The sequence below is a fragment of the Cricetulus griseus genome (genome assembly GCF_003668045.3).
Source record: "Cricetulus griseus strain 17A/GY chromosome 1 unlocalized genomic scaffold, alternate assembly CriGri-PICRH-1.0 chr1_1, whole genome shotgun sequence".
NCBI classification, from domain to species: Eukaryota; Metazoa; Chordata; class Mammalia; order Rodentia; family Cricetidae; genus Cricetulus; species Cricetulus griseus.
This window is the reverse complement of record NW_023276807.1, coordinates 109724381-109750641: the sequence shown is the minus strand read 5'-3', so window position 1 is coordinate 109750641 and position 26261 is coordinate 109724381.

Sequence of the window (26261 nt, the reverse complement as noted above, 5' to 3'; positions counted from 1 at the left end):
TGCTTCCTATCTACTGCATGAGGAAGAGTCTCTGGAAATGGCTGAGGAAAGCAATGATGTAGGATATAGTAGAATGCCACTTAGGGTCATGTTATTTTTGTGTTGCTTTAGCAGAACAGTAGAGTTTCATTTTCCCCTAAACCAATTTCTTAATCATTCTTGAATTAAAAATAGCCTACTGAGATGTGGTGATAACTTTGGAAACTATAATGGATGATTCTATAAAAATCATTCCTGGGTTTTGTGTTCTAAGTAAAACAAGTGTTCAGGAATAAAGACAAAGATTCTGGGCATAAAAGACCTAGAGTAATTTGAAAATACTAGTTCCCAAATAATTTCTCACTGTCTCTTAATATTCCCACCAAATCAATAAAAGTAAGACTGAAACTTAGGAAATTTTAATATATTTCACCAGATGTCTTGAGGATAGGGAAGGTGAAAAGATTGATTCTTCTATGACAATGAGACACAAAGGATATAAGGAAGGGATCCAAGTTTCCCCTTGCTTTTACAATAAATTAGAAACTACAGAGGAACTATGTGTAACCCTGCACTGGTTCACACCAACCTTTACTCTGGCTGCCACTGTCCTTGTGCCACAAACACTCAACTTCCCCATTTCCCTGGGACACTAATTGTTTCCTTTTTAGGGCCCAGTTTCACTTCTTTTTGCTAACATGTCTCCTTACCTATGTCGAGAGGGACCTCATCCCAGGTTCTTTAATTAATTCCTCCATGAGTGTACTATTGATTATCTTATCTAAAATGGTCCAACTTAATTCAATTCTATTATACGCTATGTTTTCTTCATAGGTCTAATTGCAGGATGCAATTAAGCTTGTTTCTTTTAAATTCATTGATAATGTGTACTGAGTATTTATTAAGCACTGAATATTTTTAATATTGCAGAAAGAAGTTTCATGAAAAATGTAACAGGTATGGGTTTATATAATTCCACTTTAGCATAAGGTAGTAAACTGAGGCAGACAGAATTTAAACTTGTTTATATCATACACTAACTAAGCTCTCTCTCTGGGCTATCATCTTACCTGCCATTTCTGTCCTGTCTGCTCACACTAGATTGGATTCTACTGAGGGCGATATTCCCCTCTGACCTCAAAACTGCTTCTTGTGCTGCTGGAGTAGTGTGTAGTGCACACTCTAACTCAGACATTTGTTGAAGATGTTAATAAGGGAATGGGGATAGAAAGAAAGGTTCCTGAAGGTTTTCAGGAGAAAGTGGGAGTGTAATGCTTGGGAAGAAATCACCAGAGTCAGAGAGTAGGGACATTGAGTAGGAACTCTTTCCAGTTTCAGCAACTTTTTGGGGGATGGGGGGTGGGAGTGAGTGTGGGACTTGTATTTAGTTATTTCTTGGTTCTATCTAAAACCCTTACTTGATTTATGCCTTATATTAATCAGAATCATAAATGCTACCCCCAATTGATTCTCATTTCATCTGACTTGAGCTATGCAACCAATCCCAGAAAAGGTAAAAAATCTTTATCAGGTTTGGACAGGGAGTGAGCATCCAGGATTTATTAAGGACTGCAGAAATTAAACAGCAAGGAAATAAAACTGCCAATCAGCAAATGGATTAATAAAATAGACATTTCTCAAAAGAAGACAAACCAATGAACAGTAACTATTTTTTTAAAAGTATTCAACATCCCTATTCATGAGGGAAATGCAAATGAAAACTATTTTGAGATATCACCTCACCCCAGTAAGAATAGTGATCATCATGAATACTGACAACAATTACTAGAGAGAATTTAGAGAAAAGGAACCCTTATTCACTGCTGTTAGGAATGCAAATCAACACAGCCTTATGAAAATAAGCTTCCAGTTTCCTCAAGAAATTAAGACCCAAACTACCACATAGTTTAGCTATTGTACTCCTAGGCCTATATGCAAAGGAACCCATACTCTTTCCTACTACAGAGGTATCTGCACATCTATGCTTGTTACTATTCTATTTACAATGACAAGGGTATGCTTTCAACAGAAAATGTTATACATATAGAAAATGGGGTGGTGTTAAGATATAAGGAAAGAAGAAATTTGCAGGAAGGTTGGTAGACATGGAAAGTATAGTATTAAGATGTAGCCAAACTTAGAATAAAATAAAAATACTTGTTCTCCTTCATATATGGATTCTAGTGTGTGTGTGTGTGTGTGTGTGTGTGTGTGTGTGTGTGTGTGTGTGTTATAGTGGATACACTATAACCTTTAGGAACTACACTAATAGAAGGTATTATTAGGTGATAAAGTAGGAGAGAATATGGACAAAATGGCATTTAGTTCTGAAAGAGGATATAAAACTAACAAAGTTAAATTTTTCTTCATAGTTTTAACTCCATAATATTTTTTCTCATTTTTGTGATGGGTAATGAATAGAAACATAACCAATAGTGAAAGTATAAAACCCATCACGAGTTCTATTCCTTCAAAATGGCCGTTGTTATTGCTTAGCAACTCACTGAGGTGTGTAGACTCTGGAATTGGAGTAAGTCTTTGAGTGGCATTTTTTTAACTAGCTTTGTGATATTGTTATTTGGGAATTTATTCGAATATAGTGATTTTTTTAAAAGGAAATGTTATGAGACCTGTGTAAGTTCAGGCCAGATCAAATGCTGACATGAAGAGGGGTGTGGTTATTAGTCTGACCCCCTAGTGGATGAGCCATTGTCAGTTGATACCTCCTAAGAAAGGGTGAGTCAATTTTCTTTAAGAGTGTACCTGGTATATGCTTATTCTTAGGCTGGTATGGTCAGAGGATTTCTTATTTACTTGTTGTAAATATTCAAATCCTGGATGACTAAAATGTACTAAGGTGATATCACTGAGTGTGGAGTTGTGTCTTCCCAGCGTGAGCCAGTTCTTGTATGGCACTGTACCTCCTGCAAGGTGACACTGCAAAAATAACCTTTCCAGGACTCAATAGATGGGTGTATTAACTAATATCTTAGATTAAGTGTGACAACTCTACGCAAATATCATTTCCTTGGTTTATATTTCAAACTACAAGATCTCTGCAGTCAATCACAGAAAGGACAAAATAAATATGTGATGATTTTGACGTTGGTACATTTTCACTCTATGGACAGAATGACTCTTGCTGAATATTTTGTCTGATAACATGTCAGAATGAGACCTTAAATGTGATTTACAAGGTAGTAAATATATGAATCTAAGGATTTTAATAAAAATACAGACCATAATCAAGTATTATACAAGTTGCAAAACATCTTAGTACATAAAAAAATCAGATTATTTATACATACACATATATGTATTCTCTGTATATGTAAAAATACACATATATACGTATTTAGTTGTATATATGTGAGTAAATTAATGTGCCATATATGTTTGATGTCACTTTTAAATGCAGACATTTACTTATAATTTTGCATAATAAACTAAGACATAATTATTTTGTCCCTTCATTTGCTTATACATTTGTTCATTAATTATTTGAATCATTCATGCATCAGTCTTTATGGTCTCCCTAATACATATCGGACAATCTTCTGGTCAAGAAAACACACAGAAGAAAATAATGTAGAGTCTGAACACTGTGGAAATAATTTATTCCTGGTGTAGACAGACATATATATAGACATAGACATAACTACAAAAGGACAAGGGCAAGATACAAGAATAAAAAATAAAAATAAAAGACAAAAAATCATACCATTTTTAGGGTCAATGATATGGGGAGTTTTCACAAGATTGGGTAAAGGCACTACATGAGAAACAATTTTACTTTTTTGCATAGTTGCTTGCACCGATTAAATGTGATCCAACTTCCTCTGATTTGCAGGCTGCAGGCTTTTCTTAGCAGTACAGTGTGTGGCCTGTAGATGGCAAGAATGTGTCACTGTTCTGATGGCTCTTACTGACACCTGTTGCAGGCAGCATTAAACTCTGTGCAGCAGCAGTCTAGCTGGTGCCTACAGCTGCTCCCAGAAGCAGAGCTACATATTCATTTCCTTGGTACATCTTAAAACCTTGTGATGCAACACAATTTTTTCATGTCAGGAATTTTAAATGTTTTAACATTTTGTGAGTACAGCTCATAAATGTATGTTTGGGAAGGCCTTTTTACATGAATGACTTATGATCTTGAGATGTAAATAAAGAATTATTCACATACACAACAAAAGAAAAAAACAACAAAAACAAGAAAAACAATCCATACTGTGGAAAAATCAGGTAAATTAAAATTAGAGATCACCAACCTTAAACACAAATGTGTCTACTAAGTATGGACAGTCATTGCAATATGTAACCACCTCTCTCAACTCTAGGAGAGGGCAATCTGCTAACCTCCTTGTCCCTGAGGCTGGAATTATACAAAACAAATATGTGCCTGTTGCTTTAAATCACATGCAAGCTGCTGCACCAGGTGATAGGGGAGTCATGCTTGATTAAGCACAAAACCTGGACTTTGAACCATGTAATTTGGGGGAGTATAATAATACAGGCAAAACACTGTGTAGAAATTCAAGTTATAAAATCAGGAATGATGTTGGATGCCTATAACCCCAGCACTCCAGAGGCTGAGTCATGAGGTTTGGTGGGAGTTTGAAGCTAGCATGAGCTACAACACAGGGATATAGAGAGAGATCTAGGTCACCCTGGGCTATACATAGAATAGCATCTCATATTGACAAAAGTTTACACTCCCCAAAAAGAAAGAAATTCAAGCATGGGATTATGCATCTAGGGTTTGAAGGATATTTTACTCAACAATTGCAGAATTAGTTTTCAAAATGATGGAATAAAAATTGTCTGTGGAGTTGCAGAAAAACACTGAAAAAGCTGTGAAGGGAAGACACTCCAAACAATCAAATCAGTTTGTACAAAGCCACATTTTATGAGCACATTTGTAATCTCAGAGAATTGTACAATCTGCCCTCATGATTATGTCACAGATGGAAGTGAATATGTTACTTAGTGGAACTAAATTTTAGGTTGCACAACCAAAAATCCATAAAATAAAATATCAATAAATCCATATCCACCATGTACTTAATTTACCCAACTTCTAACTCTACACCAAATTAAAATATTTGCATTTGTTAGTTTTATAGTTTTTAATGTATTGTTATTGTAAAAGCAATCAGAAAGTTCAGAAAATCAATTAGCAATGAAAATAACCCATAATTCTATGCTTCTGATAAAATAACTCATATTTCAATGTTTAAAAGGCCTTAATGATTGAATAACCATTTCAATATCATGATGTCTATATTTATTAAAATGTGACTAAGATTGGAAAAATGTATTGACATATAAAACCAGTCATGAGGGCCATGACATTTTTTTGTCTTGTTAAAATTTATAGGCAATCAATGAAAATGATTTCCATTTTGAAACAAGAATAGGGGAGCTAGCTTCAGTTTTCAGCTTTGTAACTCACAGATTTGTGTTAAAATTACACCTAAAATGAATTGCCCTATAGTTCCTACTCTGTTGGTGGGTCTATTTGAGAACCTCAGAAATATTAAGATTACCTAGAATTTCCAACCTTCAGAGATATAATGGTGTTTTGAAGTAGATATCCTATTGTTATGAGGTATAGACTGCTATGGGCTGTCCATTCACACCTTTGTTCTCTACTTACTATATATTAGTGGCAATGTACTCAATTGTGTAAATAGAAATTTCTTTAAATATTATGCAATATAGACTGATATAAAAATCACCTTGATAGTGAAACACTTCACAAAGTCTCTTTAGCAATCATATAGAAAGATGGGAAATGTCTCAGTGTACTCAGACATAACACTATAGACCCTCCAGTATTACCTGGCTGAATTCATAAAACCCAAACTACTCCCTGTGCTCGTTGGGATCACTTAGATTCTGGGAATCCATAGATATTGTAGTTTGTACCCTAGCAACTTTACCCACGAAACTCGGGGAAGCTATGGCCATCTATGTCTCTATAGGTCTATTTTGTGGTTTTTGATGAGTCACTACCTAATGGACTGCACCACAGTCTTCCTGTGATTGGCAGTCTTCATTGTTTACTGGGTTTTAAATCATTTAGGAGACACACTCATAGTTGTATCTCTGAGGTTGGCTCCATTAACTCAGAATGGAATATCAATTTTGAATGTGAGTTGGGGTGCCAGACATAAAGGACAGGAAAAAATGAGAATGAAAGCCATGCATCAGGATTCATCACTATAATTCCAGATTTGGCATTCAGTATGAGTAGTAGTCTTAACTGCACTTGCAACAGCTAGTACCACTCTTGATGGCAAACCTCCCACCTTATGGTAGGCTATACCTGAAAACAGTAAACCAGAATAACACCATCTCTTCTTAAGTAATTTTTACGTGCATTTTTCCACAGTAGATAAATAAACACAGAAACTGGCACAAAAGACTTTTGCTGCGATAAATCTGATCCTAGGATTCTTAGGTCTTTATAGAAAGTTCATCCAAATGATATGTAAGAATCTGAAGCAGTGTGCTGGAAAAGCCCCAAAGTGCTCTAGGCAGAATTTAATGGGGCATTCTAGTATGAGTTTCAAAGTTCTGAACGCCTATAGAAATGTGGACAGCAAAGAAGGTGCTTATGATATTTTACAGGGTAACAAGGACTGTATCAGGTATCAGGCCACAGAGCATTTGTGTTATAGTCTTTAGATAATTTAGCTGCATGACTCTCTTGTCCTGAGTACTTGAGTGAGGTTGAATTCAAATGTAATAGACTAATTTGTTTGTTGGAAGGGATTTCAAGAGTGTATAGCATTTAGGCTGTGGAACAGTTACTACTTTTTTCAAATTTATGGTGAGAAAAAGCAGCAAGCAAAGCAAACAAAATTTTAAAATGAATACTGTAGGCAATGAATGTTCAGAGAAAGTAGATGTAATTGTCAAAGAGACTAAAACAATTAAGGAAAAGCCTCATACTGTGTTAGGACCATAGGTCGAAAATTGGCAAAGATCCTACCAATCAAAAGCCTGGGCTTCTAAAATCCAAATCCAGTGGAAACAGAAAGATGGAACTGAGCTTCCATTCTCTACCCAAAAAGCTCTCTAGGCATTATTTTCTGAGGGTCAGTCACCAAGGTGCAAAGAAGCATTGTGGTAGGAGGGGGTACATTGAGTTTCTATTTGGAAGCATAATTGGAGTTGTCATCCACGTGGTACTCATTTTGCACTCATTCGAAATGTAACAATCGGGGAAGGGCAAGAATTGATGAAGAAAGGTGCTCATTATGGGCAGTTTGTGGAAGGGTCATTTCTGCTGCAAGGAGACCCTGAGTAATCACTGCATGAAGATGTGATGATATATTGGAAATTTTAATAGAGATCAAAAGATATTGGAGATTGACAGACTATGGGTAATTCACAGAATAAAACTGCCTGCACAGTGTGTAGCTAGACTGAGAGAGATATCAGCTGACAGATCTGATGTAACCCAAATGATACTACAAAGGGTCCCAGAAGGTAGACATGGAGATACAGCATTTGGGTTTGGTCTGCTAGGTTTGGTCTGCTTTGGTCTTGCTGTGTCTTCACTCCTTTTTAAAATGGGGAAGTGGAGGTGTTTACTATGTGATAATGTATATTGAAAGTATATAACTTGTTTTTATTTTCTAGGGGCTCATAATTAACTGTTTGTTTTGAGTTGCAAAGCCCCAATCAAACAAAAACAGAAAACCTTTAGGTTAGGAATTTTGAACAGTGTTGGAACAGTTAAAGACCATGGGCACTTCTGAAGAAGAACTAAATGCATTTTTTTTTGCATTATAAGAAGGCAGTAAGCCATACCAGTAATAGAATATTATGAATTAAAATTTATATGTTTGGGTATTAAGTGGACATGGATTGATTTGAGATGTTCATCTTCATTGTCATCATGACTAAATTGGGGTTATGCCTTAGGGCATTTGCATGGATATTTAAGAAACAAGAACAACCTTGCCCATGGATGACAATGTCTCATGAGCTGGAGACTCTTCCTGTATAAGCAGCAAAATGGAGAAAGCCAGATTAACACCAACCTTCTTTTCTCTGTGTTTCCTGTTTAGGTACAATGTGGATAGCTGGCTCATGAACTTGATGCTATAGCTAAAGTAGTTTTCATCTTTGTACCTTCCAGATACAATTGACCATGAACTCAAAGCTATCTGTGCTTTAAGTTGCTTTTTGTGAAGTGTTTTATTACAGCAATGAGATAAGAAGCTACTAACTCACAACTGCATGGTGACCTAACTGGCCTAACTTTGTTTTGAGTCTTTCTTAGGAGTTAGGCTTCCTGATGGCTCTTTTCTCTACTCCAAGGTATGTAATTGAGTCTCTACTATCACTGCTAGTGTAATTTCTGGCTGAGGTCCTGACATCTTCGTGGCACTATTTTAGTTAATAATATCTTAACACTTAGGAACTTGAATCTTCATGCACCTAACCCAGAAGCAAACATCTGGAGGTGGTAAGACTTTTTTTAAAATATGACTATTGCAAATATTTCTGTAAAACATTGAGAACTCTCAGTTTTCTGACATTTTATGATTATAAAAAATAGAAATGATTTTGACTTATTCCTATTCATTGGGTTCACAATTTACAATTCTGACCACAAGAGCCCCTGTAGCAAAAGGCTGGAGGCTTTATAAAATCCCAAGACACCTTTCTCTTCCTATCATGATTATCATTCTTGTGTGGAATTTTAGCTAAATACAATCTTGCCACTAAGATTTACCTCATTGTCTCTCAACTAAATTTAAAAGTACCCATTGCCAAGAATACCTTATTTTAGTATCCAATAAGTTTATTGAATGTCTTTGTACACCAGATTCAAGAGAATAGTGAGTTCACTGGGAGTCTGGACTGCATAAAATATCATGTCTGAAAAAAGAAATAGGTCACTCATTGTAATTTATGGAATTTGTAGAGTGGCCACATCTAGGTACTGCTTTTTAGCTACTCTCTGTTCTATATTTTCTACATTATATCTCTTTCCCCCATAAATGCTACATGTGGAAGCAAAAATTTGTTAAGGGACAAACAAGAAAAGTTTTATTATATATCTGATTTAAACAAAATGCTTCAGGTGATAAGACCATAGGGCCACATTATATTATCATGAGAACTCTTGTATTAATTATGGTGACTTCTAAGATATTGGATAACAACAGAGAAGATACAAAATCATGTGCTAGGAAAGTAAGTCAGGTAAATTAATTACTGAACTAAATCTAACATTTCAGGAAAAAGGTGAAATCCCAAGATGGTTTCAAGTCTGCCATTTCATCCAAATCTCTAGCAGACTATAAGTCTATTTTTCAGGAGTTTAAAATCTTCACTTACTCCTTTTCCCCACAGGAGAGAGGGCTCTTCCCTTTTTAGAAGCAATTATGTCACTATCCATATGGTTTGTGGTCACCTTGTCAGGAGAGAACAGCTAAATTTATTTTTAAGCATCATTTCTACTTATTCTTTTGATCATTTGGAGGGTCATATCTATGTACCCACATGAAAACTAACATCCCATGACTCTAAAATGTGTATGCTATTATTTATGTGTGGGGCTGTGATAAAGACCTTCATGGAATGAAATTGGTGTCATAGATGGGTGTCTCTCAGTGGCCTGGACAAGTGGGTCTTCTTCACAGATAAGGAGGTACAAGACATTATTCCAACATTCATTAATTTTGTTTTACATTTATCTCTCAAATCTTTAATTATCCCCATACAAGTTAGCATTTAGCCTTGTCTATCCATACACAAGGTAAATCCATGTCACACATTTTTACTAAAATACTGTATTGTGATTTGTGTTTTGGGGCATGCCAGGGTATGAACTTAAGATGTGTATGGACTGAAGGGGAAGAATTCTCCTAGTAGAAGAGAAATAAAACTAGCATTTGACTGTAAGTAGTAATTGTGAATCATATTAGAAACTACTGGAAAGAGTACAAAAAAGAAACATGGAAGGCAAAGGAGCTGGGTTTCTCCTGGCTGAAATCAAAGGCATGATTACATGTGTAAGGTTATGATAAGGTAGAAATATATCTGTAAAGAACTGCTGTGGGGTCTGATGTTTGGTAAGGAGTAAAAGCAGAAAGAATATCTGGGTAGAAACATGTCATTTTCCCAAGAATATTTGTTTGGGATCACAATGTATCCTTAGCCCACAGTCAACTAAAAAATGAGTTCCACATATAAATTAACATCCCTGTTTAAGGATTATTGGCTGTGAGCTGTTCATAGAGAGAGTGGCTATGGTGCAAATGTGATGTGTATTTTAAAAAAGAGAGCAGTTGGGGTTCTCTTTCAATTACTTCTCTTCAAGAGATCTGGCAGGTTGATTCTTACAGTACCACAGAAGTTAATGCAAAATGCACTAACAGGTGCACTATTGGCACAATGACTGGGTTAGTGCCAGCTTTCTAAGGACTTCTGAGAGCTTTATTGAGCATACCTTTTGTCTTGTGGATGATAAAACAAAGCTATTCATCAACCAGGTGCCATGAAAAAAAAACGTGGCAATTGCTCCCATGAGCAACATGGAAGTATTTGGCATCAACTATTTGACAGTATCCTGTATTGCCCCATGGTCAGTTTGAGACAGCCCAGGAGGACAACCACAAATGTTTGTAACAGGAGGCTATCAGCACACATCAAAGAGTAAGTTCCAGAGTTATGGGTAGAGAACCAGCCATGTCGATTACAATAACTTAAGGGAAAAGAGAAGGAAAAATTTCTGAATGCTAATTATTTATTTTTCATCCTCTGTAGGTTTCCCAGCATGGAGGGGGAGCCAAGTAGCATTTTCTCTGTGTTTATGATATCCCTCTGAGACTATCATTGCTTTAGGCAAATGTATGCATGTGAAGAATCATTTTTCTCCATGTTGGAGCCTGTAATAAATGTCAACTTATTTTTTGGCAGCCACAGCTAGTACAACACACCCACAATTAATGAAATTGATATTACATATGTTAGGAACCTCAATCATTTTATTTCAAGGGACACCCAAGATCACTCTGGACACTCAATGAATTCTCTCTACCTATTCAGCCGAGTTTATGTTTAGAAGGCAAAAAAAAAAAATGGAGCCGTGTGTTTGTACTACTTTTTCTCTAAATTTTTAGGAGAAATAAGTATTAAAGTATTTCTAGCATTGTTAATTTCCTTCACATTTGGTATTCTCTATAAACTCTTCCTAAAGCCAGACATTCAGTATACAAAATTTAAAATCTTTAAGGTTTGCTTAGTGGAGTCTCTGAGCCATTTAATAAATAGCTCTCACATTTGCATAGGAATCATAGGCTCCAAGAGCAGAAAGTAAGCTTAAGCAAAAATCACAGAAAATGCTTCATTTTATAGGTGAGAAAAATGAGACCCAGGGAGAATAAGTGATTTGCCTCAAGCCACGTACACAGTTTGTGGTAGAGATAACACAGATTTGAGAGTGCTGAAACCTGTCCTAATAATTTAGTAGTATTTAACAGCCACATATTTAATCATAGTAAAATGATAATACATAAAATTAATTATGCTATATATTCTGTGTTAAGCCCTTGACCATTGTCTCAGTAAGGAAACTGTTAATGAGATGACATATCATTTAGGAAGGAGAATAGTAGTATGTATAAGAGAAAGGGTCACTGGGATCAGACAGAATGTTCAAATTGCAGCTTCATTATGTATTTCCTACATTATCTTGAATGATATTTCAGTGACTCCTTTTTTCTTTGATAAGGAGTACAAAGTGTGTCAATGTTGTTGAAGGGGTTTCATGGAATTAGTTACTCAGACAGAATTGGGATGAGCATACTAGAAGTGTACAAGTAGGAAAATCTCAGCAACTAATTCTAAAGTTTTTTTTTCTCATACTGGGTTGCCCTGTCTAGCCTCCACATGAGATTATGTGCCTAATCTTATTGTAAGTTTTTGCGTGGTACTCTCTTGATATCCCTGGGATGCCTACTCTTTTCTGAAGGGAAAGTAGGAAGAGAAGGATTGGATCTGGCGGAGAGAGGAGGTGAGAAGAGTGACTGGGAGCAGTGGAGTGAGGGGTAACTTCTGTGGTCAGGATGTAGTATATGAGAGAATAACTTTTTAAAAAGCTTACTATCAATTGCTTTTATCAAGGACTTACCACAGGTACATCAGACAGATTGCCCTTGACTGGTAAATTCTTCTCAAAGTCCTCATTCTTTTTGTGCTCAGCATCTGGGACCAAGAGACCGCTACATTGATTGCAAAGACTTTGAACATCTTTGTTCTTTGTGATAATGATTACTCATAGTAATTGTAGCAGCTTTCTATTGTGATTTGAGTTCCCATGTTCATGACAACAAGGGAACAAGATTCAATAATAGATACAAATATATCTGGCCAACCAGATAGTCATGCTTCTATTGTATGTTGATAATATGACAATCCACACATGGGTGTTTGTATTGCTATGCATCAAGTCACTTTCTTAGTGCTTAAATGCTGCTAATACAGTTGATTTCCTGAGAATCAACCCCAACTATATTCTTTCTTACAAGACATTTCAACAATACTAGATGAATGTCTGTGTTACACTGTCATCTTCATCCTCACAAAACAAAAACTACTATTTTGCAGCTTGTACTTGTGTCCCTTGAAAGGAAACAATTGTACTTTTAGGTCAATATATGAGTGGCTATTTTGGTGACCTTGGTTACTGCGAGTTAGTGGTTTGACAATATGACACAGGATGCATGAACTGAATGCCAAAGAGACTAAGGTAGAAAGACACATGACAGAATGTAAGGGCAGGCAATTTAGATCTATATGTTGACATGGAAAAAAGTCTGAATTCCTGTTTGAATAAATGGTCAATGAAATATTTATATTCCAATGATACATTTGGAGTCTTGCCAGTCTGCAAATAACAGGCTCAAATAGATGGAGAAGTTTTGTCATCAGACTCAATAGAGGGAAGCTGTAGGTCACTATTCTTTGAAATGATTCTGAATAGTTATGTGATATGCAAAGCCATTTGTAGATGGAAGATTCTGACCTTCCCTGCTCCAAAGCCTTTTAGTATCAAATAAACAAACTCTTTGGCCAATGGCTCAGGCTTCTTATTGGCTAGCACTCTCTTAATTACTAGCCCATTTCTATTAATCTATGCATCTCCAATTGGTCTTAGCTTTCCAGTAATGCCTGAGCTTTTTTCTTCCTAAGCAATTATATGTCTCTCTCGAAACTCCTCCCTGCATTCCTCTTCTCAGCATTTTCCTAGTCTGGAAGCACCACCTGGCTACATCCTGCCTGTCCATTGGCCTAACCAGCTTTATTCCTCAACCAATAAGGGAAACATGTGTTCACAACATTCAGAAGGACATTCACCATCATCTCCTCTTTTATGTCTAAATAAAAAGGAAGGTTTTAACTTTAACATAGTAAAATTATATATAAAAACAGTCATCAAACAAGAACTGTTGTTAACAATATTTCGTTCATTAACATTTGGCAAAATTTAAAGAAAATATTCTATCATCTATCCTATCTTTTTGAGTGTAAAGTTTTATATGTAACTTATCTTTTATCATAACTAAGGAAGGCCATAACTATAACTATCTGTCTCCAACTCCATCAAAGATCCCAGAAGGTTAATATATAAATTCTAGAATTGACAGATGCATCTCGCTGCCTGGACAGTCACTTAAAGTTCCTTTGTAAAGTTGGGGAATCCATCTTCAGCCTACAGGACCAGAATGTCTGACAGACTTCTTTTTTATTTAAATTAGAGACAATCTTATTTTATATATAAATCCCAGATCCCTTTCCCTCCCATCCTTCCGTGGCCCCCAGTGATCCCCCATCTCATCCCCTTTTAGCTCCATAGAAGGGTAAAGCCTTCCATGAGGGATCATCAAAGCCTCTCACATCATTTGGGGCAGGGTCTAGGCTGAGAGAGTATTCCTCTACGGGGAATGGGCTCCTAATGACCATTTGTACACTAGTGATAAATACTGTTCTACTACCAGAGGCCCCATAGACAGCCCAGGTCTCCTAACTGACACCCATGTTTAAGGGTCTGGTGACCTGACAGACTTCTTAATGAAGTAGGAAATTTGAAGATCTGCTCTGTCTTGTACTGGAAAAGTTCATAGCTTCTTTCTTCTCTAAAGCTAGAACACTGAAGGACCATCCTGCCTCTTGGTAACTTCTGCAGTCACATTCCTATGTATCTTTGTTGCCCAGTTTGGACAGCATGCTGTCAAGCAGTCCAGACAAGAGCAGTTTTTTGTCCATTGGCTGTTTTTGCCATGTTGAAGGCAAACTCCATAATGAGTTTCTTTGATTCCCATCTTCCTCTCTGATGTAATTGGTATTTCCAGGAGCAGTCGTGCTTTACTATCATGAAAAATCATAATAAACCATTTTAAATGCTATATTCTGTAGGTTTTTGAAAGTTTTGAAGAATACCTCTTCATTTGAAATATATCTCTGCATACCTATCTAGAAAACCTAACTAACATAATTATAAGTTTGACAATTTAGATAACTATCTGTAAATTTGTATTTTAATTATGCCTTACATTTTAAATGAGCTGTATAAACACAATATCCAAACAAGTGTGGCAATATACATATAACAAAATTGACCTTTAATTTATATCAATAAAACAAAATCCATACAATGTAAAGTATTCAGTTCTATATAATATTCTCATTTTTTTCTAGAAAAAAGATTGACAATGATCATTAACCATTTATATCCAAAGCTGTTAAAATGAAACCAAACATTTATAAACAATACTTGGCAATGTGGGAGTAGTTCTCTCCAAACTGTTTCCTGCTGTTTTTGGGTGCTGTCAATCCCAAGCAGATACTGAGAAAACCCAGAACCATTGCCAAATCCTGGCTGTATACTTCTGTGAATCTGTATGGTTTCAGCTGTTTTGGATGTTGGATCACCTGGGCCACTGCTTTGAGGGGTTTTGCTTGATCAAACCATATTAGTCCAGAAGGAATCCACAGCTTTTCATTTTCCGTGGAAACAAAAGCAGAACCTCTTTTCCAGTGCAACATGTTTAGACTTAAATTTTTAAGTCAAGCCATTTTCAAAATACATAGTTTGGATTAATCCAGCAGCATTTATAATCAAATGTCTTTTAATAGCTGTTGCTCCTTCAGCAGCAATCAAACAACTCAAAGATAACATAATAGCATACAGTATGCAGACTGTGAATTTTTCATCTTTACATGGCTCTTTTAATTACTCTAATTTTTATTTTACTTTTTTATTTTTATTATTTTTTTTGAGATGGAGTTTATCTGTGTATTTTTGGCTGTCTTAGAATTCATTCTATAGGCCAGGCTGGCATTAGATTCAGAGATCTGCCTGCCTTTGCCTCTCAAGTACTGTGTTTAAAGGCATGTGCCTCCATACCCAGCTACTCTATTTCTTTTTAGGGACTTTTCTTTTCTTCCAAGCCTATGCATATTTTAAAACACATTGTAAACTCTTTAGGGGAATTTTTTTCACCTGAATCAGTTTTTGCTATCTTTCTATTTTTCTGACCACATGAATCTTTAATCTGCTAAATAGCATGACTAGGATTAAAGCCGAGGTTTTGGCTGTTAGCTTCAAGGAGTTTAGCTTTTCAACTTGGTGTGGGTGTGCTTACTGCCAATTTTGGGAGCTGTGCTCACCACCTCGATTCTGGTCTATGCCACCATCAAGCAGCTTGTAGCATACTGATCATAAACCTTAATAAGATCTATATGTTCCCCTTTCCACTGGTACCTTATTCTATACCTAGCCTCTGGAGTTCCATGGATTGTAGTCTGGTTGTCATTGACTTGACAAATAATAGCCACATATAAGTGAATACATACTATTTTTGTGTTTCTGGATCTGGGTTACCTGAGAATGATTTTTATTATTGCTCCATCCATTTATCCATGAAGTTCATTTGTTATTGTAATTTAATGTCTGAGTAATATTCCATTGTGTAATATTTACTTTTGCCATTCATATGATGATGGGAATTTTGTTTGTTTCCAAGTTCTGGTTATTGTGAATAAAGCAGCAATGAAAATATTTGAGCAAGTGTATCTGTGGAAGGATGAAGCATCCCTTGAGTACATGCCCAGAGTGGAATAGGTGGATCTTGAGTTAGATCTATTCACATCTTCCTGAGTCACTGCCACACTGATTTCCATAGGTAACTGTTCAAATTTGTGGTCCTGCCAACAATGGATAAGTGTTCACCTACTCCATCCGCATCCTCACTTGCATGACCTATCACTTTTTTTATTGATCTAGTTATTCAGATGGGTGTAAAATGGAATCTCAAAATATTTTCAATTTACATTTCCCTGTTGTCTAAGGATGTTGAACATTTCTTTAATTGTTTTCCAGATATATGAGTTCTTCTCTTGAGAATTTGTTTAGATCTGTACTCCATTTTGAAAACTGTTATTTGTTTTCTTAATATCTAGTGTTTTTAGTACTTTGTATATTTTGGATATTAGCCTCTATCAGATGTGGATGTAGTATTTATATATAGTATTGTATCATCTGCAGATAAATATTCTTTGACTTCTTCCTTTCCAAATTGTATCTCTTGATCTCAGTCAGTGTTCTTATTGCTCTAGATAAGACTTCAAGTGTTATATTTAATAGGTATGAAGAGATTCAACAACCTTGTCTTGTTCTTGACATTAGTGGAATTGCTTTGAATTTCTCTCCATTTAAGTTGATGTTGATTAGACACCATAGATTCTCAAAACATCTTTGATTCTGGAATTCTAAGTTGTAGCAGTTTATTGTGGATGAAGGCATGTATGAGCCAAGTGGATACTATGGCTGGAGAGAAGCCAAGAGTACAAGTTACTTGATGACAAGTGAAAAGCAGACTCTTCCCTAGAGGAACTGATTCAAACAAAGATAGAACACATAAAAATGGGAAATGTTTCACTTTAGAATGGATGAATGCTGATCAATATTTATCTGGGTGCTGTCTGATATCTCATTAAGAAAAGTTCAGCTGCAATTTAGAGAGGTACATCTTGTAAGTTTGAGAGGGAAATCAGTGATCCATTAAAGAAAGATGAATTTTCTAATGAAATACAAAATGGATGGGAATTTGTTCAATCTCAAAAGGCTAAAAAAAGTCTTTTTAGAAGACCTTAGTTAGGACTCAGATCACTATCAGCTGCTTTATTATCTGAGGCATACGATGAAACCCTTGTCCCTTAGGCTTCCAAGGGTTTGTGCCATTAGATTTTTGTGCTTTTATAGAATCTGTGAACAGGACAAAGAAAAATATAATACAGAAGTGAACATATTTCAAGCTACTTAGGAGACTTTTTAATTTTCCAAGTACTTGTATTTAGAAGTCAAAGCCTCTTCTTGTCTTCATCACAGTTATAATTGTATAAAAATTTTTTAATTACATTTATTTATAAAACATATATGGATTATATCTTTCTCATCTTAAACTTCCATCCCCCTAGATCCTCCCCATGTCCATACCCACCCAAACTGAAAAAAAGCACAGTAAGATGAAAATACCAAACCAATGTAAGACAGAGCAAAAAGTATATAAAGACATGAAATATGTTTTCTGTTGGTCAACTATCCCTGGTCATGGGACTTGCCCTGAGCTGTGGTTGATTTAATCAGCATCACTCTATTGGAGAAAACTGATTTTTTTCTTTCCCAAAAGCTATCAGTTGTAAATAAAGTCTTGGTCAGGAATGGAATTTTGTGTTTACTTCCCCTTCTCCATACTGGGAATTTGTCTGGTTTGAACTTGTGCAGGCCTTGCTTATGCTGTCACAGTCTCTATGAATTCATATGTTTATCAGCCATGTTGTGTCTAAAGACATGTTTTCTGAAGGTGTCAAATAAACATTTTTGTTTGTTTTTACATTCTCTGAGGTACCTAAAAAAATCAAGAACAAAATACAGGATTATGCTAAGAGAGTGACTTGGCATACTGTTTTCCTGTTCCTTCCTTTAAAAGGCTAATCTTTAAAAAGACAGGAGGAAGTATTTCATAGAAAATATGTGTTCCAGGACATTCTTTTCTCATTCCTTTTTATGGAATCATGGGCCCCATCCCTTCATCTGACTTTAAGTGAAATGAGCTGGGATTCAACAGTCTATCTTGAAGATCTAAATCCCTGGATATACATGTTCTTCTATCCTGAGAAATCTATATTTGAAAGGTAGTGGTTATGCTCTAACAGACCTGATAGTAGAACCATCAATACTTCTGTTATATGAGAGGAAGTTCAGGCTATCATATAGTGTTTGTTTTTCTCCCCCTTTTTACTCTTTTTTGGGGGCAGCCACCCAGCTCCCAAACAAATCACACATGGAAGCTTATGATTACTTGTAAATTTTCATCTTGTTTCTTGCCAGGTTTTCTTAAATTATCCTATCTAACTGTTGCCTCTGAGCTTTTAGCTTTCTCTTACTTCTGTGAATATTACTTTCATTTTTACTACATGGCTGCTTGGCTGGGTGGCTGGCCCTTGAAGTCCTCCTCTCCTTATTCTATCTTGCTTCTCTTCTTCCCCAGATTTCTCCTCCTATTTGTTCTCTCTGCCTGCCAGCTCTGCCTATCCTTTCTCCGGCCTTGCTATTTGCTGTTCAGCTCTTTATTAGACCATCTGTTATTTTAGACAGGAAAAGAATCACACTTTAATGGAGTTAAACAATGCAGCATAAACAAAAGCAACACATCTTTACATCATTAAACAAATTTTCCAGAGCATAAACAAATGTAACACAACTTAAAATAATATGCCACAACATTGTAGGGTAAATGCCAGAAAGCTTTGATTCTTTTTTCTCTTTAGGTTCTTTGTTTCTTGTGCTATTGTTATGGAAGAAACTAAAAAATACATGGGTATTTGAATTTAAAAATGACACATGTAACATGACAAGCGGGTCCTAGAATCATGGTCTCCCATGAGTTGTTCTCACGGTCTGTGATAGACAACTTGGTTGTCAACTTGACTACTCTGGAATCAACTGAAATCCAAGGAGCTGGGTTTACATGCAAGAGATTTTCATGATAACATCATTTGAAGTAGGAAGACCCTCTCTAAATATGAACCATATATTCCAGTGACAGCCCATATAAGGACATGGAAGAAAGAAGTTTTCTGCATTTTTCCTTACAAAGTTGTTCATTCATTCTGAAGAATTTCTTCACTGGCATTATGACTTTCTTCAGTATTACAATGCATACTGAAGATGGGCAGTTCTCTAGGGATTCCCTGCGATTCCAATATCAGATTGGGACTGAGGAAACATCCAATCTTATTGGTAAAACAGCTGCTAGGTCCTTGGCCTTTCTGTACTGAGACAGGCATTGTTAGTCTACCCGGACTATAGTTTTGTAAGCTAGCCTACTAAATCATATATATATATATTATATATATATATATATATATATATATATATTGATTCTGTCAATTATTTTCCTTCAGAGAAGCCTAATATAAGCCTTGCACAATCAGAAAGCAAACTCATAAACATACAAAGAATAAATCTGTACTCAGATATCTGTTTTGTCAAAATGAATCTCATTTTTTTCTTGCTTGAAAAAGTTTGAAATAGTCAACTCCAGGAAGTGACTATATGGCCTCCTTCAGAAATTAAGGCAGAAGAGACTAATATGTGTTTTCTTGCAGACAGGTTGAATTATGATATTGACAGTAGTTACATTAGCTTTGGTTAGTAGGTGTATGTGCACATCCTTATTTTATCATCAAAGTCTCTTCAATTTTATTCTTTTCTACAAGAACTGAGGTAGCCAATGATATAAACCATCTTATGCTGAATGGTCAGGGCACTTTTCTCCTTGATAGTTAATTTTTTCATGATAAATCTCTGAGTTGGGGAGGATGAAAGAGAGCCATCTCTTTCTTAAATATTACTATTTAATGGCTTCCCTTGATGTCCTTGTCCATCCATATTTTCATATCCAGTATTGCCTTATGAATTATCTCTTCATCTTTAGATTTTTACACTCCACCCAGACAAGCCATTACAGCTGTTCAAATTTCATATATAATCGGACTCCAGGGAACTTTTCTTACAAAGTAGAAAACCAGATGTGCTTTCCAAATCTTTGTTTATTAGGAACAACTTCTATTGTGAATGTCTCTCAGAGGCATCCCTGTGTGGAGCTGTCTTAAGGTAACATCCATGGTAGACTTATAATCTGTTTGGCTGTTGTATTCTCACCTTACTGCACTTAGGGACCAAATGCAAGCTGTATTTTAAAAAGTCCAATGCATCCATCAAGAGTTCTATACAGAGGGATTCAGTCTGTGAAGGAAACTATTAACTCATTTGCACTGACGAAGGCTTGGATGTGAGTCTGCCATTTGTCCAGGTGTTTGTGTTTACTGTGATCAACTTCTGCATGTTTCACAATCATTGGTTTGTACATACTCAGGAAACTGTTACTTCAGAGTTTCTGGTGAGTTCTTCTTTGAAAAATGTTTGTGTGTTTTTATTTTTATGTGGATGAATTTTTGTCTACATTTGTATATGTGTTCTATGAGCATGTTTGGTGCCATTGAGTCATTAGAACCTCTGGAAGTGGAGTTTCAGATGTTTGTCAGATACTGTGTTGATATTGCAGAACCAAAGACAGGTCCTCTGGAAGTGCTACTAATACTCTTAATCCCTAGCCAGCTCTGTAGCCCCAAGTTTCTTTGCTTGTAAAATATAAGTTACAAGGATGAATATCCATGCAGTTGATCTTAGTTTGTGATTGATCTCCCACCACATCTCCAAGCTAAGTTCATTTCTCTGTAGTTACCACTATTGCTGGTCTTAGTGGCTCTCACATCCAGACTTTCATTCCTGAGAAACCTGCAACTTTAGACTTATGTTCATTAGAGAAAGGGATTCTTCTGATTATACCAGCATCAATATATTCAGAGAAAAGTCTTAAGTGATGCTGATGAGAGTCATATGATTCCACATAAGCCCGTGTCCGCATACTCCAAGGCATGGCTAATCAAGATGCACACCTTTATTAGGCACCTGCTGTAGACTCTACTGGTGATTTGTGTTATTTGTAGTGGTAGCAGATTCCAACAAAATGACACTTTTGAAACATGACTTGGCTACAGTGTGGAAAATGAATTGTGAGAGGAGAATGGGTGGAAATCTTGAGGCCAATGGTCTCCAAACTGATAACCCAGAACTAGTGAGTATTTGGCCACATAAGATACTACCATTTTCTATGGATGATATGTGTGGTTCACATACTGGTGTACTCAGGGGTTTTGATTGATAATGCATCATTTGCTTATTTATTTTAAATAGATACTGTTAAGAGACAGTCTTAGTAAACCCTGACTGCTCCTATAACTTTTTGGAAGAGCTCTGCACTATACTCAAGTCACCCCCACCCAATCCTCTACTGTGCAGAACTGACAGCTTGCAAGAGCAGAATTTAGAGCAGGTCGTCTTCCTTTCTTGCCTTATGCCCTTCATAAGTCAAACTTGCATGTCTGTCTGCAAAAGGGAATGTGCTTGCAAAATTTTCTGTAATTTTTCACAGTGGGATAATTACAGTAAACGTATTATAAAATGTATATACAAGTATTTTTCCAATTTTTATTCATTTATCCTTTTGTTAATTTCTACTAGCTAGGAACTGAACTGCAAATGAAAATTCATGTTAAATACAACATAGCAACATAAAATAATATCAATAATTATAACACATTGTGTCCACTGTTATTCATTAAACACCTGGAGGAGTAGCTCCTGCCCACAAAGGAGTAGAGTGTGATAAGAGAAGAAGGAATTAAAGGAAGGGTGCTGAAGTTCAGTTCTGTATACAAGTTTTACTTATTTACTGAAAATTCAATTGCTATAGCTATTGTCCTGACTTTGCATTGAAATGTACAATTGCTATTATTATTAAATATATATAAGAATACCTCATACCTTTTTAAGCACTTGGGTATATGGCCATTTTCAGGGAATGAGTGTTCCAGCTTCTACACAGATGGTTCCCAGCAAGCAAGCAAATCTCTTTCCACAGGGAAACATCTTGCAGCAGCTGGCATTTCAGATGCTTGCATAGCTGTCAATTTTTACCTCAAACAGGCCTCCCACTATAAATCATCGAGATTTTATTAGGAGGATATTATATTTCTCAACATGGTAGTGCCTTCGGGAGGTGAGACTGTTTCTCTCTTGAGTGAGTGGCATTTTAAAAAACATGTTTTCTGAGTTGTTACTCTGGTAAGATCAAATGGACTGAAATGCAGGGCAGTGAGCCCTGGTCCTTCTTTTCAAACCAAAGCATGTCTTGTGTGACCTGACTTACATTTCAACTTTGGAAAAATATAAACTTGAAAACACTGAGGCTGGTAAGTGACAATTCAATCTGTCGAAGGGAAAGTTTAGTCTCCCCCTTTCTCTCTCTTGGAGCTTGTAACCATGCCAATAAATTAAGTAAAAATGGTGACTTAAAACAACTTGTTGATCAGACTAATAGATGGGAATGTACAATGGACTAGTTTTTAATGTTTTTTTTAATTTAAAATACCCTTTCCTCATAAAATATATTCGGATCATCATTATCTTCCCCTATCTTCACCCAGGTCCCCCATGCAACTTTATTCTTTCTTTCTCTTTTCAAAACAAGCAGGCAAATAAAACAAGCCAGAATAAAAGCAACAACAAATACAAAGAAAAAGTACAAGGAACACATAAATATACAAAGCAAACAGATAAAAAAGAACAAAATGACAGTTGCATAGTACTTAGTAATAGACAGTTGCATCTTAAATTAATAGGATTGGGACATGAAATTTCATGTTTATTTGGAAATGTTTTAATATCAGTCCTGGTGCTGATGATTGTGAGGATGTAATGATTACAGTGAATATGATTTTTATGAGCTGTTAAACATAGTACTGCAATAATAGAGAGAAAAAAATCATAGACTATGGCTATTATGCCACAGTCTACCTTTAAATATTTTTTTTCTGATTTATGGAGATTCCCATGGATTCCATTCTTTTCTTGAGAACACCAAAAAGTGTTGACCATAAGAAAATTTGAATTTATGCTATTTATTAGTACCTTTGAAAATTCAGGAGACATCATTACTTTTCATAACCTTTAAAACTTTCTTTCATTATCTATTTAGCATGTGTGTGATTGTTTGTGTGCATGCTACTGCTCATGTGAAGATATCAAATGATATATTGTGTGAGTCAAGGTTCTTCTGCCACGGGAGTTCTGGGAATTGCACTTAGATAGTCAAGCTTTTCAGTAAGCACCTTTACCTACCAAGACATCTTACCAGTCATAGAATTGTCTCACTTCTATTTATAAACACATACATACATCTCTGAGGCTACCAGCATCTGTTTTGTGACCTGCATTTAGTTCCCCTCAATATTTATTCTACATGATTACAGAAATTCATAGAACATAATGGCCAATTTTATTCAAATTGCAACAGAATTTGCAAGAACAGATACTAGCTAAATATAGACAGAGGTAGACATAGACAGAAAAATCTAATGTGCTTATTATTGAGAATCAGGCTTAGAAAGTGAATGGTGGAAAAATAAAAATATAAGCATACATATCCTCGGAAGAAGTTAGGAAAGGTCCTATTAGAACTACTGAGAATGTGGCTAGGCATGGTGGCACACGCCTTTAATCCCAGAGGCAGAAGGATCTCTGTGAGTTCGAGGCCAGCCTGGTCTCCAAAGCGAGTGCCAGGATAGTCTCCAAAGCTACACAGAGAAACTCTGTCTCAAAAAGCCAAACAAACAAACAAACAAACAAACAAACAAAACTACTGAGAATGTGGACTATATTGGTAAACAGATAGACATATCTTCATTTTAATTTCAACAAAGCCAGAAAGAGGTGAAGGAGATACACATTTTAATTGATGTGAAAATTTAAGAAACAACCTTTGACAAACAGGAAATATTTCTTAGCTTCCTGTCATTATAAAAAACACTTTAAATAATTAAGCTTCAAAGACAAAACATTTATATCGTCTCTTTTTGTGTAATTTCTGAGATGGGGATAACATTGGTGTCTTTATTGATTTACAATTGATAGAATACTAGGTCTATAAACACTATTTATATTAAGGTTCAGAGAGCAGGAGAAGGAGGAAGACATGGAGCTTTCCCCCCTCATTTTTGCATGCTGAGGATGAAACCTATACATATGTTCATATATGTGTACATATATACACATGTACATATATACATACATACAGGATGAATCCTGTACATACCAGGTAAGTACTCTACACACTGTGGGAGAACTATAGCTAAAACTCCCACCATTATCCTAGAGAGCATACCCTCAAGAACTGAAATCTCCCATCAAACCCAACTTTTTAAATGTTCTATCCCTCCCAGTAGCATTACCCTGGAGACTAGACTTTTGACACATGGTCCTTTGGGGAGTATTCAGCATAAAGATTATAGCAACTGGATGTTGCTTAAAAAGAGGAAATCGATGTAATAAATATTTACAGTGAAAAAGTCAACTTATTGCTGGTAGATTTTTAGAGGAAACAGCAGAAAAATAAAGCAGATCAAGGGAAGATAGGGTGGTATTGCCACTTGAATGATGGCCAATCTCAGAAACAGCACACTGTTAAATGATTAGGGCACAAATAGGAAGCACACCGTGTAAATATTACAAACAAAAAAACGTTAGAAAAAAGTGAAATAACAACAATCAATACTGCACAGAGACAGAGTAAAGATTTACTGAAATTTTTGGCAATCATAGTTGAAGTCATCAAATATTGTTTTAAGTACTAATGTTGATCTAGAAGCCAACCAGCAAACAGGGATACAAAATAAAAAAAAATAAAACTAGAAAGTGGGAGGTAGAGAGACCATGGGTGGTTTGATTGAGAATGGACCCTAGAGGCTTACATAGTTGAATGTTTTAGTCACTAGGCAGTGGGAACTATTGGAGAAGGATTAGCAGTTGTAGTCCTCTTGGAATAGGTGTTGCCTTGTTAGAGAAGATGTGTTACTGGCAGTAAGCTTGAGGTTTCAAAAACCCATGTCAGGTCCAACCACACTCTCCATCATGGTGAATGGACTAACCCACTGATGCTGTAAGCAAGCCCCCAAATAAATACTTTCTTCTTTAAGTTGCATTGGTTATGACATCTCTTCATTGCAATAGAACAGTAATTAAAAGAGGCAGAGGAAATGAGAGAGGATTAAACATTGAATAAAATGAAGAAAGACAATGAGTGCATTTTACTTCGGACAGGGTGAAATAAAAAACAAAATCGTGCCATCTTTGCTATTTTCTTTATAGTGAGGGAGAGGCGAGTGTTCTAGGTTTTCATAGAAGCTGCAAGTCAGAGATGGCAAAGATACAGGGAAAGGATTTCACTGACAAACACTGCCCTAAATATTAGGATATACTAGAAACTGATGTTTTCTAGAAATATAAAATAGGCAGAGGGATCTTTTTTACACAAGGTTCTCTCCAGGTTCGGTGTTGAGTTGAATAGCAACAATTTTCTCTCTTTGGATGGTCTTGTTCACCTGAGCTAGAACTATGCAAATATTGTACACAGCCAAAGGAAACTGAGACTCACTCCTTAGCCAAATCTATGCAGCTCCAGTCCTAACTATTCTATACCTCTCTATCCCAGACATAAGTGTTCCTGTGCATTTCCTCTCCTTGGCTTTTTTCCTTTGTGGTATTATATGGCCATAGGTATTCACCCGAAGCTTTTTGAAATAAACCTACCCACATACTTAAAACAACCGCAACAGTAATGCTCTGTTCTATACCTGTGTCTGAAGACAATGTTAGTTACAGAAAACAAGCCCCTTTGAGCCTCCAGGGAGCCTATGATTCAGATACAAAGGAGAATCTCAGACTCCCCCTAGCTTCAATGTTTAAGATGTTGGCTTTTGTTATTTTATTGCTAGCAACCTAGAAATGGGAACAAGAAAAAGAAAAGCATGTCACTCTGGAAATAAGTGACCTAATTTTAGCTCTAGATGAAAGGGAAAGTAACAAGAATCAAAAAAGAATAAACCAATCTGGGGGAAAAACAGGCACCTGTGCTTTGAAGTAAAATAAGTCAGCAAAATTCCTCATGTCTGAGGCTGCAAGGGCAAGCACAAGGGAAATTCTGGAAAATGCAGGGCACAGGCATTTCTCAGAAAGGACCCTCAGCTCACTGTTTCTGTATTTTATGCCCACCCTAGACAGGCAGGCCTGG